At 44.7% G+C, this 14,280-nt stretch overlaps 1 protein-coding gene and 1 long non-coding RNA gene across 2 annotated transcripts in view; one reads left to right on the forward strand and one right to left on the reverse strand.

The window, feature by feature from the left end:
• Positions 1–14,149, forward strand: part of LOC108517748 (uncharacterized) — a 22,340-nt gene extending 8,191 nt beyond the window's left edge. Inside the window, exons 2-3 of the long non-coding RNA XR_001882199.1 lie at positions 13,583–13,772; positions 14,065–14,149. This is a non-coding gene — a long non-coding RNA (uncharacterized LOC108517748). The remainder of the gene's footprint in view (positions 1–13,582; positions 13,773–14,064) is intronic.
• PRKCA (protein kinase C alpha) overlaps positions 1–14,280 on the reverse strand; it is a 239,853-nt gene that overhangs the window by 35,469 nt on the left and 190,104 nt on the right. The window lies entirely within an intron of this gene.

A 14,280-nucleotide genomic window follows, 5' to 3' on the forward strand; every position in this document is an offset into this window, starting at 1 on the left:
TTTTTTGAGACAGTGGCTTGCTCTGTTGCCCAGGCTGGAAGGCAGTGGCATGATCATAGCTCAATGCAGCCTCAACTCTTGGGCTCAAGCAATCCTCCCACCCAGACTCCTAAATAGCTGGGACCACAGGCATGCGCCACCACACCCAGCTAATTTCTTAACAGTTTCTTTTAGAGAGACAGGATTTTGCTTTGGTGCATAGGCGTGTTGGATTACAGGTATCAGCCACCATGCCCGGCCTGGAAATGCCTATTTTAACTGAAATGAGTTGTCCCTTCCACAGTCCCTCAGTCTAAAAGATCAAGAGCTGATGTATACACTGGATTCTCATTTCAAACTAACAAAAACATTTCCTTGAGAATAGTGGCAGTATCAAGTCTGCTTATCCACTCTCCACTTAGTACACGCTTAGTATACTTAACCTACACCCTTAAGCAATGGAAAAAAAATCCATTAAAACTGCTCGGCTAACTCCGGAAAGCCACAGCTTACCTCCCGATATGGTTTCTGTCCATAAACCATATGGTGTCCCCACCCAAATCTCATCTTGAATTGCAATCCCCACATGTTGGGGAAAGGCCTGGAGGGAGGTGATTGGATCATGGGGGTGGATTTCCCCTTGCTGTTCTTCATGATAGTGAATTCTCACAAGATCTGATGGTTTAAAAGTGTATGGTGCTTCCCCCCTTGTTCTCTCTCTCCCCTGCTCTGCCATGGTAAGACATGCTTGCTTACCCTCTGCCCTCTGCCATGATTGTAAGTTTCCTGAGACCTCCTAGACATGCATCTTGTTAAGCTTCTTTTCTTCAGAAATTACTCAGTCTCAGGTAGTTCTTTATAGCAGTGTGAAAATGGACTAATTGCAGTGGGGGGATAATTTCACTTCAATTCCAGTTGTGTAAAACCTAGGTTAATGGTAAAGATAAACCTACCCCAGAAAGCAAACTTAAAAATGAATAGGAGACAGGTGCAGTGGCTCATGCCTGTAATCCCAGCACCTCGGGAGGCTGAGGCAAGAGGATGACTTGAGGCCAGGAATTGGAGACCAGCTTGGGCAACATAACAAGACCCTAATCTCTACCAAAGAAAAAGAAAAAGAAAAAGAAATGGCTGGGCATAGTGGTTCACGCTCATAATCCCAGCACTTTGGGAGGTCGAGGCGGGTGGATCACTTGAGGTCAGGAGTTTGGGACCAGCGTGGCCAACATGGTGAAACTCTGTCTCTACTAAAAATACAAAAATTAGCTGTGTCCAGTGGCACACGACTGTAATCCCAGCTACTCAGGAGGCTGAGGCAGGAGAATGGGAGGCAGAGTTTACAGCGAGCTGAGATCGTACCACTGTACTCCAGACTGGGCAACAGAGTGAGACTCCATCTCAAAAACAAAACAAAACAAGTCAGTGGGAAGAGTCTTAATAGGCTATCACATTGCCATTATCAGAGAATAAATTAGAATCAAAGGAGCAAACCCTCAGCATCAGATAGTATTCCCCAAACAGCCCATGTGCTCCCCTACATTTCAGTTTCCTCTGCTTTGGAGCCACGTGACTAGTTCTGGCCAATGGACAGTGAGAGGAAGTGCTGTTGCCCTTTGGGTTGAGGCAACGAAAAGACCACTTGCCTCCTGCCACTGTGATTCTAGGGAACACGTGTTCCAGATGGCTCAGCTGCAAGATGGAGGAGGGTTGCCTGATTTGCATCAGACTGTGTGCGAGCAGTAAGGAAATACTGGTTGTGTTAAGCCACTGAGATTTCAGGGATTGCTGTGGCAGCAAGAGTTGTCCATTCTGGCCGGGCGCGGTGGCTCAAGCCTGTAATCCCAGCACTTTGGGAGGCCGAGACGGGCGGATCACTAAGTCAGGAGATCGAGACCATCCTGGCTAACACGGTGAAACCCCGTCTCTACTAAAAAATACAAAAAACTAGCCGGGCGAGGTGGCGGGCGCTTGTAGTCCCAGCTACTCGGGAGGCTGAGGCAGGAGAATGGCGTAAACCCAGGAGGCGGAGCTTGCAGTGAGCTGAGATCCGGCCACTGCACTCCAGCCTGGGCGACAGAGCCAGACTCCGTCTCAAAAAAAAAAAGAGTTGTCCATTCTAAAAACTTCCTTCATGTAAGCGAATCACACAATCTCAGCTTTTCTACAAATCCTGTCCTGGCCAAGTAGAAGGGCAATAGAAATTCTCTTTGGGTGAGTGAAAGTCCACTTTCTGGGCACCTGCTGCAGGCTGTACCCACACATCTTGTATAATCTGATGAAGCAGAGTTGTTATTACAGTCCGTCTTCACTCCATACCAGCAGTAAGTTCTTGGAAACTGATTTTAAGTAAAACAACATATAGCAGGTCCTCAAATAACGTCATTTCCTTATAATGCTGATAAGGGAGAAAAACCTAGTTTTGTTATACATCATTTCACTTGAAGTCACAGTTTCCAAGAACCTATCCATAATGTTAAGTGAGGTCTTACTGTATTCTCATTTTATAGGGAGAAAACAAGTTCTGGAAGTTTAGAGACTTGCTCAAAGCCAAGCAATTAATATGTGGAACTGAATACTGACACATTTCTTTTAAAGATACAATTTTATCTTTTCAATGTATTTTCAAATACATTGATACTGGGATTAATGAAATATTAATCAAAGGGCCCTGAGGATTAAAGAGATTTAGTGGAAATCATCAATTATTTTAAGTAACTATATTTCAAAAGCACTTGAATAAAATTTGCTCTTGTAACTATGTTAAACTATGTTTAACTTTGTTAAAGCCAGTCCCCACCATCTGTGTATGTTATGTTACTTGGTGTTTTTTTTTTTTCTTTAGATGGAGTTTCGCTCTTGTTGCCCAGGCTGGAATACAGTGGTGCAATCTCGGCTCACTACAACCTCTGCACTTGAACCTCCCGGGTTCCAGCAATTCTCCTGCCTCAGCCTCCTGAATAGCTGGAATTACAGGCGCCCACCACCAAACCCAGCTAATTTTTGTATTTTTAGTAGAGACAGGCTTTTGCCATGTTGCCCAGGCTGGTCTCGAACTCCTGACCTCAGGTGATCCACCCGCCTTGGCCTCCCAAAGTAAGTTTGTTTTTAACAGAGGCAGGGCTGAAGCACCAGTGTTGCTGTGTGTATCAGGTAAAGGGTGAGTGAGGGCTGAACAAAGGAGGTTATACTTTGTTTCCTGTCCTATATTCTACAAATACCTGAGCAGTGTTGCCAACCACATCTCTCTGCTTGGGTGATGGAAACTGATGTCCGAATTTGGAGAGCCATCAATAGGCAAGCGTGTGGGACCCCTGTTTCCGGTCAGGATTCATGCATCCTAAAGGCCATGGCCACCTGATCGGTTTTGCCTTAAGTTCTACAACAAGTTGGCTCCCAGCTGGCTCTTCATTATCTATTTCCGTGGCATTAAATTCCCATGACTCCTTCTGATAACATGCTCTCCTTCTTCCAAGGCTTACCAAAAGCAGAATGCCAAGTGCCGAGGCTCGTTTTTCTTGCGACAGCACTCATCCTCATCAGCCGCATAGAGCCCGCCTGCTCAGCCACTGGGCCAAGATTAAAAGTCATTCTGAACACTGCAGTGCCTTCAATTGTAACAGTAGGATGGGATTTAGAATCTAGCCAGAGCATTTCTTCCCAGAGAAATGTGTCGCCTGTGGCGTGTGTACCAGATAACACGGGAGGTCCTGAAGATCGAAGCTACAGGTACAGGGCCCAACCTTACCATTGCAAATTCATCTTTGGAATAAAGCATATCTTTCCCTCAATGAGCAGCTGCAGTTAATAAATACCCCAGTTAACCAAAGCCTCACTGTAAAAGGGAAAACTGTTAGAGAGCCCCACTGGAAGATAAACATTCAGAAACACATGACTTAGGATGTTGGCTATACCGTCCCTATTCAGCTGTATACAGCCACTATCCAATACAGTAGCCACTGGCCACTTGTGGCTTCAGAGCAGATGAAATGTGGCTAGTCCAAATGGAGATGCGCTGCAGCTGTAAAATCCACATCATATTTTGAAGACTTAGTATAAAAAATGCAAAATAGCTCATTACTTTTTTTTTTTTTTTTTTTAAAAGACAGAGTCTTGCTCTGTTCGCCCAGGCTGGAGTGCAGTGACAACGATCTCGGCTCACTGCAACCTCTGCCTCCCAGGTTCGAGTGATTCTCCCGCCTCAGTTTCCCGAGTAGCTGGGATTACAGGCACTCATCATAATGCCTGGCTAATTTTTATATTTTTGTAGAGATGGGGTTTCACCATGTTGGCCAGGATGGTCTTGAACTCCTGATCTCAGATGATCTGCCTCCCTCGGCCCCCCAAAGTGTTGGGATTACAGGTGTGAGCCACTGTGCCTAGCCTTCATTAAATGTTTTTATTCATTAATAAATTAACTTCATCTGTTTTCTTTCCAACTTGTTAAAAACTTGGCTGCTAAACGCAGTTTCGGCTTGTATTTTACTTCTGTTGGACAGTGCTGGCTGAGACCCTCTGAATTCCACTGGCTCCTATGGCCCATTCTGGTTCTCTGGCTCCCATTGGTCTAGGGAGCCAGCTTTGGGCTGAGGACCAGGCTCAGAGACCATGGAATGGATGAGGAGACTCTCTTGTCTGTCCCCTATGGGAATAGGAGCAGGTGTCTCTAGCGCTTGTGGGCCACTGCGGGCTTGCAGCCAAGCCTGGGGCTGCCTGATATCCTGAAGCCCCAGGCAAGGGGCTGAGATGGCAATCTGGTTTCCCATAATGGAGAAACTCACAAAAGGAGAGGCAGAGTTGGCAAGAAGTGCTACAGCTGCACATAGGAGGTTGAGCTGTGGCTTCAAAGACAGACCTCCAACAGGGCCACTGTCATTCAATTTTAACTGCTATTTGTCATTAAGATCATTATTATTATACTTCCAAGAGCCAACTGCTTGGGGGAATGTCAGGATGTTACAAATGGCTGCCTGTCTTGTAAAAATGAGATATGAATGAGCTTTCTTCCAGCCCGGGCACAGGACCAAGGCATGAAAGGGACCAGGGGGTAGCTTCTTGTCTTGTACCAGGCCAAGGGCCTGCAGCAGCTGGAAGGATGTCGCTCCAAGGCCACCCAGCCTTCCACTCTCTACCAGAGCTTCACACTCAGATGCCTCCCAGAGAGGGTGGGACTCCAGAAGCTTTCTAACCTCTGAAAGCTCCAGCCTGGGAGAGCTTGAGGACGGTACAGGAAGGTTTTAGAAGCTACTGGCAATACTAACCGTAGCTGTAACCAACAGCACCACTGTAGGCATGTGCTGAGAGCCAGGCTCTTTAGCGCTGACGCTCACCTAATCCTCATAAGGCCCATTGCAAAGATGAGGAAATAAGGTAGAGAGAGGCAGAGTAGCTTGCCCAACGTTACACAGCTCGCAAGCAGCAACGCTTGGATTAGAACCCTAGTCATTGGCTTTGGCATCCATACTTCTGACCCTTTTTCTATACTAAAGGCCTTGATCCAGTGCGGTTCCCTAGACAGCTATGGTGGGTACTTGCCCCGTTTACACGACTCCTGCTGAAAAGTGGCCCAAATGCTTAACAGGATCCAAACAGCCAAGATGCCTCCTTCACTCGGGAGCTCTTGGCTCTGAAGGCTTTTTCTTGAAGGACGCCATGGACCTATAAAGTATGTGTATGGAGATTCACTCTCCCATTCTTGGCTGCACTTGAACTGGGACCCTACTCTTCATTTTTGTGCTGTACGTACACACCAACCCCTGGAGCCCAATCTTAAATAAAAGGCCTGGCCACAAAAGCCTCTTCCCAAGCTGTCACTACAAAATAATGGTGGCCTTTATGCATAAAACACGCTCAAGTCCTTTTACTGTCTCAGGGAAACAAAGAATATCCTTTCCTTTTTTTCAAAAAACAAAAACATTCTGATGAAAAAATTATAGTTGTTTTGAAAAACATCATCCATTCCCAAGGATAGAACACAGGACACCAGAGGCACTCTTTACATGTAACATGGTCGAAGCACGGTCTGACACGTCCAAACAGCACCATTTGGAAAGGAGACAGGCCTGAAGGTTTTCTGGGTGTTCTGATCTGACAGCTTGGATCTTCAGTTTGGTAACTATCTCCTCTACTTGCTCCTGCGGGGCCCACAACTCCTGGAGCCTTTGTCATGTCTACTGAGACTGTCTGCCCCTACTCAACCCAGACTTCTCCCAGATTGGGGCTGGGCCATCAACCTCTGTAGCCAGCACCAGAACCTCAGGCATGGGGCAGACACAAGGCTGTGCTGGAGAACTAGTGGATCTAATCCAAGACCACTCCACAGACACCATGTACCTCTAAAGTGTAAAATCAAAAGGGCTTTTAGAATTGCTGGATTGCTGAGTCTGGAGGGGTGATTTAGAAAAGTGTTTTCAAGCTGGGCGCAGTGGCTCATGCCTGTAATCCCAGCACTTTGGGAGGCCAAGGCGATAGGATCACTTGAGGTCAGGAGTTCGAGACCAGCCTGGCCAACATGGTGAAAATCTGTCTCTACTGAAAATACAAAAATCAGCAGGACGTGGTAGCACATGCCTGTGATTCCAGCTACAGGCAGGAGAATCGCTTGAACCCAGGAGGTGGAGGTTGCAGTGAGACATGACACACTGCACTCTGGCTTAGGTAACAGAGTGAGACTCCGTCTAAAATAAATAAATAAATAAATAAATAAATAAATAAATAAATAAATAAATAAAATAAGGTGTTTTCAGGGCTCTGAAGAGGATCCTGAGGCTCAAAGTGGCATAGTGGCTTGCTGAGGTCATGGAGCTGGTTAGCAGCAAGGCCAGGAAGAGACAGGCCTCAGGTCTCCTGACTGTGTCCTCTTTCTAAAGCATCAGAACAGAGACCAGAGTGTCATAAACAGAAAGCCCCGCAGCAGGGGAGAAGTGAAACACCCCTAACTCTCAATCAAGATACTTCCTAATCAAACTCCTTTCCGACGGCATAGCCAAGCTCAGAATACAAGCAGGAAGCAGAATGGGGTGAGAGAGCTCTGAACCCAACTGCTGGAGGGCAGGAGCTGTGTGACTTTGGCTAAGTTGGTTAGCCTCTCTGAGCTTCCATTTCCTCAGCTGTGATCTTGGGATTTCAGCACCCACCTGACAAGTAGGTGGTGGGGATTAAACGGCATTATGTGTATTAAAAATGTGCTTACTGCAGGTGAGTTGAATACACATAAACTTCATAATGCCTAACACTAGAAATAAGAACTGGCCTATTAGAAATAAACAGGTGGGTGAAAGTTATTCAAGGAAATAAACAGGTGGGTGAAAGTTAGTCAAGGAAATAAACTAAACTTGGTTCAGAGGGGGACAGAGGAAACATTTTGATATGACAGGTAACACTAAAAATACATGTTAAACACTCTAAAATGACTGTTGGCACCTGGAAATTCTGAAGCAACAATAAACCTTCCATTCATTCTTTCAGCAAATATTAATTTACTGTGTACCAGACATAGTAAATCAGAAGTAAATCAGGTACAGAAGTGAATCGAACAGATTTTTAAAAATCTCCCCTCAGGCGATTAAATTGATTTTTACTGGAGCAGCAAAACTTCAGGCTTCTCTGTTTTCTCCTGGTATTAGAACACCCTCCTTAGTCCTCTCCTTTGCTCATTCCCACTGAGTATGACTGATGTACATTTCTATGGGTTGGACACTCTGCTAGGTATCACAGATTACCAAACTAACTGGGAAAGCAGACAAATACACTAAGATGTGATATCTAAGATCAAGGATCTTACTATATCACATGGGAAATTATTGCAATATTTGAAATCCTTGGACAAAGCGCATTAATATAAAAATAAAGAAAACTGGCCAGGCACAGTGGCTAACATTTGTAATCCCAGCACTTTGGGAGGCCGAGGTGGGCAGATTACTTGAGGTCAGGTGCTCAAGACCAGCCTGGCCAACCTCGTCTCTACAAAAATACAAAAATTAGCCGGGTGTGGTGGCAAGTGCCTGTAATCCCAGCTGCTTGGGAGGCTGAGGCATGAGAATTGCTTGAACCTGTGGGGTGGAGGTTGCAGTGAGCCAAGATCGTGCCACTGCACTTCAGCCTGGACAACAGAGTGAGACTCCATCTCAACAACCACCACCACCAAATAAATAAAAAGAAAAATAAAGAAAATTACCACAAGATTAAAAACAAAGAGTCGAGTCCAAACTATGTATTTCTTTTTTTTTTTTTTTTTTTTTTTTGAGACGGAGTCTCACTCTGTCGCCCAGCCTGGAGTGCAGTGGTGTGATGTTGGCTCACTGCAACTTCCGCCTCCTGAGTTCAAGTGATTCTCCTGCCTCAGCCTCCTGAGTAGCTGGGACTACAGGCACACGCCACCACATCCAACTAGTTTTGTATTTTTAGTAGAGACTGAATTTCACCATGTTGGCCAGGATAGTCTCAATCTCCTGACCCCGTGATCCACCCACCTCGGCCTCCAAAGTGCTGGGATTACAGGTGTGAGCCACTGTGCCCAGCCTATGTATTTTCTATTTAGACAAAAATTGTGGCTCTGTGTAGAACTGGAGAAAACAGAAAATTATCTACAGGTGATTACACCAATGAAAGTGCTTTAAAATCTATTTATAGTAGTCACCTTTTCTTACCTCCCTGTAAGAATGGGAAGCCAACAACAGAACAGCCTAAGTACCCCTCCCACAAAAGGCCAGAAGAGGATCAAAACAAAGCAGTGTTTGCAATTGTGTACCCCAGCCTCAAACAGCAGTTAGTTCCTACTATACATGTTGGATTCAACTTGCTAATATTTTGTTGAGGATTTTTGCATCTACGTTCATGAGAGGTATTAAGTCTGTAGTTTTCTATGCTGGTGTTTATCATCCTTTAACATCCACGGGATCTGTAGTGATGCCCTCTCTTTCATTTCAGGTTATTAGTAACTTGTGCTCTTTTTCTTAATTTGAGGTTTATTGATTTTATTGATGTTTTCAAATAACTTCCTTTTGGGTTTGTTGATTTTCCCTGTTTTTTATTTTCTATTTCATTGGTTTCTGCTCTAGTTCTTCTTTTCTTTTGCTGACTGTGGATTTAATTTGCTCTTCTTTCTCTAGTTTCCTAAGATGGAAACTTAGGTGATTGATTTTAGATCTTTCTTCTTTTCTTTTTTGAGATGGAGTCTCACTCTGTCGCCCAGACTGGAGTGCAGCGGCGCCATCTCGGCTCACTGCAAGCTCCGCCTCCCGGGTTCCCGCCATTCTCCTGCCTCAGCCTCCCGAGTAGCTGGGACTACAGGCGTCCGCCACCTCGCCCGGCTAATTTTTTTTGTATTTTAGTAGATATGGAGTTTCACCGTGTTAGTCAGGATGGTCTCGATCTCCTGACCTCGTGATCCACCCGTCTCGGCCTCCCAAAGTGCTGGGATTACAGGCTTGAGCCACTGCGCCCGGCCTAGGTCTTTCTTCTTTTCTAACACATGCATTCAATACTATAAATTTCCTAAGCCCTGCTTTAATTGCACCATACAACATTTGATAAGTCATATCTATGTTTTCATTTATTTAACAATATTTTAAAATTTCTTTTTAGATTTCTTCTTTGACCCATGTTATTTAGAAGGGTTCTTTAATCTTCAAGTATTTTGGAATTTTCTAGCTATCTTTCTGTTACTGATTTTTAGTTTAGGTCTATTGTGGTCTGAGAGAAGACACTGCATGGTTTCTATTATTTTCAGTTTGTTAAGGTGTGTTTTATGGCACAGAATGTGGTCTATATTGGTGCATGTTCTATGTGAGCTTGTGAAGAATGTATGTTCATTCTGCTGTTGTTGGATGAAGTAGAGTCTACAGGACAGTATTGCTGAGTTCAACTCTGTCCCTGCTGATTCTCTCCTTGCAGGCTATGTCTTATTTCTGATAGAGGGACACTGAAGTCTCCAAATAAAGTAGTGGATTCATCTATTTCTACCTGCAGTTCTATCATGTTTGACCACATGTATTTCAATGCTCTGCTGTTACGTGCACACATTAACAACTGCTATGTTTTCTTGGAGACTTGACCCCTTTATCATTATGTAATGCCTTTCCATAACTTTCCTTGCTCTGAGGTCTGCTCTATCTGCAGTTAATATAGTGATTCCTAATTTCTTTGATTAGTATTAGCATGATATATCTTTTATACCCACTTACTTTTTTTTTTTTTTTGAGATGGAGTCTCGCTCTGTCGCCCAGGCTGGAGTGCAGTGGCCGATCTCAGCTCACTGCAAGCTCCGCCTCCCGGGTTCACGCCATTCTCCTGCCTCAGCCTCCCGAGTAGCTGGGACTACAGGCGCCCGCCACCTCGCCCGGCTAGTTTTTTGTATTTTTTAGTAGAGACGGGGTTTCACCGTGTTAGCCAGGATGGTCTCGATCTCCTGACCTCGTGATCCGCCCGTCTCGGCCTCCCAAAGTGCTGGGATTACAGGCTTGAGCCACCGCGCCCGGCCCCCACTTACTTTTAAACTACATGTGTCTTTATACTTAAAGTGGATTTCTTGTATAAAGTCTTGTTTTTTGATCTAGTCTGGCAATCTTTTAATTGCTGCATTTAGACCAATGACTTTGAAAGCGATTTGTGATATAACTGGATTAATCGCTGCCATATTTGTTATTGTTTTCTATTTGTGGCCCTTGTCCATTTTTTTTTTTTTGTCTCCCACTCTTTTTCTGCCTCTTGTGGGTTTAGCTGAGCATTTTATATGATTCCATTGTTTCTTTTCTTAGCATATCATATCAGTTACTTCCTTTTTTCCTTTTCTTAGTGGTTGCCCGAGAATATGCAATATATATTTACAACTAAACCAAGTCTACTTTCAGGTAACACTGTAACGCTTCATGCACAGTGAAAGTAGCTTTATAATAACAAAATAATCCTAATTTTTCCCTCTTGTCCTTCTATCACTGCTCTTGTTCATTTCACTTATACATAGGATATGCACGCACACTAGAATATGTTGATACTATTTTGAAAAAACTCATGTTAGATCAAGAATACTAAAAATAAAAGTATTTTACTTTCACTTATTCCTTCTCTGATGCTCTTCCTTGTTAGTTTTTATTTCATAATCATAAACTTAACTCTGCAATCCAACTAGGCATGGAAGGGAATAAGGAAAACATGGAACCCAAAAAACTGCAGCAAGAGCACAAAGATGAGAGGTTACTGCGAGCGAATGGAGTGGAGGGGTGCTCTCCTGAGCTACGGAAGGAATGTCTGGTGGTTAAGATAGAACATGAGTCAGATTTATTAGAGTGTCCACCGTCAGCAATGATGAGTTTCTTGCTGGTCTTGGCATTCTTGGACCCAAAGTGCTCCGTGGTTGCCACGATACTCTCTTCATTTTGCCAAGACCACATGCATGCCACTCTGCCATTCAACCACTCAGCCTTGGCAGTGCAGATGAGAAACTGGGAACCATTTGTACTGGGTCTAACATTTGCCATGGACAAGATGCCAGGACCTGTAAGCTTCAGGATGAAGCGCTCACCATCAAATTTCTTCCCGTAGATCAAATTTCTTTCTTGACACCAATAAATTTTCTTGGAAATGTGATGGTGTGTGAAGTAACCACTCTGACACACAAACCCTGGCATGATTCTGTGAAAGCAAAGAGCCCTTATAACCAAATCATTTCTCTCCAGTGCTCAGGGCACAAAGGTTTTCTGCTGTCTTTGGAATGTAGTCTGCAAACAGCTTGAAAGAGACGTGGCCTCCTGTTGAAGAACACGGTGGGACTGACCACAGCTGGTGCAGGGGGCTATGGGTGGCAGCAGCATCTGCAAAGCCTGCCCTTCCTTTCTCCATGGAGATCCAAGTTTCTGACTTATGTCAGTTTCCTTCTCTCTAAAGAACTTCTTTTGGCTGGGCACAGTGGCTCATGCCTGTAATCCCAGCACTTTGGGAGGCCAAGGCGGGTGGATCATGAGGTCAGGAGATTGAGACTATCCTGGCTAACATGGTGAAACCCCGTCTCTCGCTACTAAAAATACAAAAAAATTAGCCAGGCGTGGTGGTGGGCACCTGTAGTCCAGCTACTTGGGCGGCTGAGACAGGAGAATGGCGTGAACCCGGGAGGCGGAGCTTGCAGTGAGCCGAGATGGTGCCACTGCACTCCAACCTGGGCGACTGAGCGAGACTCCGTCTCAAAAACAAAACAAAAAAACGTCTTTTAACATTTCTTGCCAGGCTGGTCTACCGGCAACACATTTCCTTTGTTTTTGTCTGAGAAAGTCTTTATTTCTCCTTCACTTTTGAAGGACAATTTTGCAGGATACACAATTCTAGGTTTTTTTTTTTTTCTCCAAAAACTTAAAATATTTCACTCTACTGTCTTTGCCCTTCTTTAGATAACGTGTTATTTTCCCCACTCTGGGCTTCCCTTAAAATTCTTTGATTTTTGTAGTTTGAATACGATATGTCTAGTTTTTTGTTTTGTTTGAGCATTTGTCCTATTTTGTGTCATCTGAGCTTCCTGGCTCTGTGATTTGGTGTCTGACATTAATTCAGGAGACATTCTCTGTCCTGACTGCTTCAAACATTCCTTGTTTCTTTCTCTCTTACATCTCCTTCTGGTGTTCCCAGGGCACATATCTTTTGTAGTTGTCCTACAGTTCTTGGATAGTCTGTTCCATTTTTTTTTTGTCTTTGTTTGCCATTTTGGAAGTTTTTATTGTCATATTCTCAGGCTCAGGGACCCCAGACTCAGCTGTGTCCAGTCTACAAATGAGCCCATCAAAGGCATTCTTCATTTCTGCTCCAGTATTTCTGATCTCTAGCATCTTTTCTTTCTTAGAATTTCTCTCTGCTTACACTGCTCATCTGTTCTTGCATGCTGTCTACTTTTTTCCACTAAAGCCCTTAGCAAATTAATCATAGTTTTAAAAAATTCCTGGTTATGGCCAGGCACGGTGGCTCATGCCTGTAATCCCAGCTACTTGGGAGGCTGAGGCAGGAGACTCGCTTGAACCCAGGAGGCGGAGACTGCAGTGAGCCGAGATCATGCTACTGGACTCCAGCCTGGGTGACAGAGCGAGACTCCATCTCCCCCCAAAAAAAACCACACACACACACACACACAAAAACAAAACTCCTGGTTATTATTCCAACATCCTTGCCACATCTGAGTCTGTGTCTGATGCTTGCTTCATCTCTTCAAACTGCTTTTTTTTTTTGCCCTTTAGTGTGCTGTAATTGTTTTCTTGAGGGCTGGACATGGCACACTGGGTGAAAGGAACTGTAGTACATGAGCCTTTAGTGATGTGGTCGTGAGGTGTGGAGAGGGGAAGTGTGCTACGGTTCGACGATGAGGTCTCTGTCTTGTGGGGAGCCCGTGCCTGTGGATTGTGACCTTCACAAGTGCTTCTTGGTCTCCCCTCTCCTCCTCTTAGGTGGGAGAGGATGGGTGGAGGGGATTGGAATCGGGTATGTCCCTTCTTCTAGGTAGGTTAGGTTCTGATAAAACCCCAGGAGCTTAAGCTCACATTAGTGTCTCCTGAGGGAAGCCCTTGTTAAGAAGAACGGGATGCTCTGGCATATTTCACAATGGTTATTACTTTTCTCTTCTCCCTGCCAGAAGCATGAGGCGATTTTTCTCCAGCATTCACTGTGAGGACCTGGCAGAACTTCCTGAAGGAAAACTCAAAAAAGCATGGAGCCCCCGTGACTGATTCTCAGATTTATCCACACTTAGCCTCCAGCAATTTGCCAATTACAGATCAGGTTATTGCATCCCAGCACAGGTATCCAGGGAGGTTTCTGTTCTGGTAAGTTGTAATTTTCGTATCTGCCTGTCTGTCTAATTTTGGGGATAGTGGTTTGCCCTGTGACCTCATTTTTCCAATAGCTCTAGGGAGGTGAAAATTCTACCACTGAACCACCAATGCTGATGCACTGGCCACGAAACGAACCCAGGTCTGCCACGTGGGAGGCACCAATGGCTCTAGGAAGAATTGCTGATTTTCCAGTCCAGCTTTTCACTTGTTAGGGTGGAATGATGACTTCTAAGCTCCTAACATGCTGGACTGGAAACCAGAAGTCTGTCCTTTTTCTGTGCAGAAAGAATTGTACAACACTGGCTTGCAAGGTACCTGGAAACAATTCAAGGCTGGGCGAGACAGCCGCGGGTGCTCAGCAAACACAAAGAACTGTAAAGGTGTTTGACTACAGGAACAATCTTCAATAAAATAAGCCATAAGAAAAGGCGAACACTTCACCAGTGGTGTCTCGCCGGCAAATAGTGTCAGGCAGTGGGGTTCGGCGGTCTCCTGGGCT

This window comes from Rhinopithecus bieti, unplaced genomic scaffold (genome assembly GCF_001698545.2).
Source record: "Rhinopithecus bieti isolate Rb0 unplaced genomic scaffold, ASM169854v2 scaffold_39870, whole genome shotgun sequence".
Taxonomy (NCBI): domain Eukaryota; kingdom Metazoa; phylum Chordata; class Mammalia; order Primates; family Cercopithecidae; genus Rhinopithecus; species Rhinopithecus bieti.